The sequence below is a fragment of the Meleagris gallopavo genome, chromosome 8 (assembly GCF_000146605.3).
Source record: "Meleagris gallopavo isolate NT-WF06-2002-E0010 breed Aviagen turkey brand Nicholas breeding stock chromosome 8, Turkey_5.1, whole genome shotgun sequence".
Lineage (NCBI taxonomy): Eukaryota > Metazoa > Chordata > Aves > Galliformes > Phasianidae > Meleagris > Meleagris gallopavo.
In genome coordinates this window covers 5,203,292-5,205,669 of record NC_015018.2, presented here as the reverse complement: position 1 = coordinate 5,205,669, position 2,378 = coordinate 5,203,292, and the positions used below count along the sequence as shown (strand labels likewise).

General features: G+C 36.6%; 1 protein-coding gene across 4 annotated transcripts in view; it reads left to right on the top strand.

Moving 5' to 3' along the window:
- Positions 1 to 2,378, top strand: part of SHLD2 (shieldin complex subunit 2) — a 36,322-nt gene that overhangs the window by 15,200 nt on the left and 18,744 nt on the right. The window lies entirely within an intron of this gene.

The following is a 2,378-nucleotide window of genomic DNA, read 5'->3' as shown; positions in this document are numbered from 1 at the left end:
AAAAAAATCAACCCCTCCCCCAGCATTTTTACTCTAAATTGTGAAGTTTTGGACTATACTGCAGTATCTGGAGGAGTATCTTTCCTTGGCAGAAAGTACAGTAGCTCAGTTGTCTGCAATACTTCTCAAAGTGAAGGGTTTATAGAATGCATGTTCTTTAAAACATGCACATTGCTTCTGTGTATCTCTGACCTTTTACCTTTATCTTTCCTTCCTACTCATAAGGTCACTGTTCTAAAGAACTTTTAACTTCTTTTGTTTGTAACAGACACTGTTCATCTCTAATTATGTGTTTTTAGTGTATTGCAAAAGAAAAATCAATAAGTAATGTTTGTTGCCTAAAAGACAAGATCTTGCAAAGCACAAAGGTGGTGAGGAAAGAACTATCACATGAATCAAAAAAAGTACTGCCTCTACCTTTATTCCAGTTCTCAGGCAAGAAGGATTATCTCAGTGACCGAACTGGAAATGTGTAATGTTTGAGTTGCCAGATTTTTTGCATCATTTGGTTTCAAAAAATTTTTTTATATTCATATTTAATGCACCTGTTGAATAAATACCTAAATACAGTCCAAACACTTAGAGAAAACATCTTAATCGCAGATTAAGAGAAATATTTCTGATTGGAGCTTTTTTTCTTTTCTTGCCCAAGTTGCTCAGACATGTTGTATGTTCATATCTTTATCCCAGTGTTGTTCAGAATTTAAAAATGTGTGAAACTGTCACTACACTGCATGCAGTTGGCTCAGTTTTTTGAGGTTATTGCACAGCTAGCTACAGTACCTGGCTTTTTAAAAGACATTCAAGTTTTAGAGTGAGACTTGAGCTTCATAGTAAAGGTGTCAGAAGTGTTGCCTGTGATATAGTTAGCATTCTGCATCCATTTTTCCTTTGGCTGGTGAGTGTCTTAGGAGATTTTCTACTTAACAGTCATACTGCATGACTTCTTTCAAGGAAAGGAACTATAGGATGAATTTAACTGGAAGTGAATGCTGTGAAGATGGCTATTAAGAGTTGTTTTTCTGTTAGGTCAGTGCCACTGTCTTCTAACTACAGATAGAAGTGTAGAATCAACCATGCAAATGAGAGAGGGGTAGAAAAGCTCACATTCAAGATTTAAAATATCCTACTTATATGTATTTGTTTTCTGAATAGCCAAATTTTCAACAGGTAGTGACCAATGAATTTTTCATATTGTAGGAATCAGTTTATGAACTACATACTGGTTAAAAGGTTCAGCATCAAACAAGATCAGAACTTCAAGTGAAAAGAGCACACTCTACTTATATCTCAAAAAGAATTTGAGAAGGGGAAAGATGCACGTTTCCATGATATTGCTTTAATTCTTTTTCTGACACATTACTGTCTGTGTAATTTTATTTATTGCTTAAAGCCATACTGTGTAGAAGACAATGAAATTGTAACCTAGAGGTAGAACTTCTGCAGCTTGCTTTCTGTGCATAGAGCAATAAAGCCTTGATGACATCTTACTTGCATATCATTTTTAAAATCAGGAATTTATGCCTATGACTATCATTCATCACAACTGATGAGCAGCTGAATCTGTCATGCTCCTGCTCCCTTTAAATTACCTTGGCCTAATGCTTAAGTGATTATCATAATGAGTGGATACCCTTAATGAAGAGTAAAACAGGGAATAAAGCAATTTTTTTTGAGGTAGTTTGGGAGGTATTTAACTTCACAAAAGATTTCTGGAGTACCTCTATCAGAAGAGGAATTTTCAAGCAAGTTTGGATATCTCGTTCTATACACAACAAATTACTCTGATTTAACCTTTAGTGATGTAGTTGTGCATTTTAAAAACTTAATTTTAAAAATTCCTGTCTTGCTGTGTCCGTTGAAGGAAATATTGTGTACCGTGATGTATTTCTTGCAGTAAGTGTACTAATGTTTAGTTGCAATGTCTTGCAAATGTGAAACTTGCTGATGTAGCTACAGTTTTTTAAAGATCATTGACCCGTCAATCAGACTCTGACCATTTCAGAGATAAAAGGGTAGGCTTTTATTGGCTCTCCAGATAAAGCACCTTTTCACAAATTAAGAAATGGTGTAATAATTAACAGGTATAATGGATATGTGCATTCAGTTTTTGGTTATCTTTACGAGCTTTAGCTCCTGTTATCTTTGTAGTTAACCCCTTTCTATCCACAGATTTCACACAGAATCACACACAGAATGGCCTAGGTTGGAAGGTACCTCAAGGATCATGAATCTCTAACTTCCCTGCCACATGCAGGGCCACCAACCTCCCCATTTAATACTAGACCAGGCTGCCCAGGGCCCCATCCACCTGGCCTTGAACACCTCCATGGACGGGGCATCCACAGCCTCTCTGGGCAGCCTGTTCCAGCACCTCA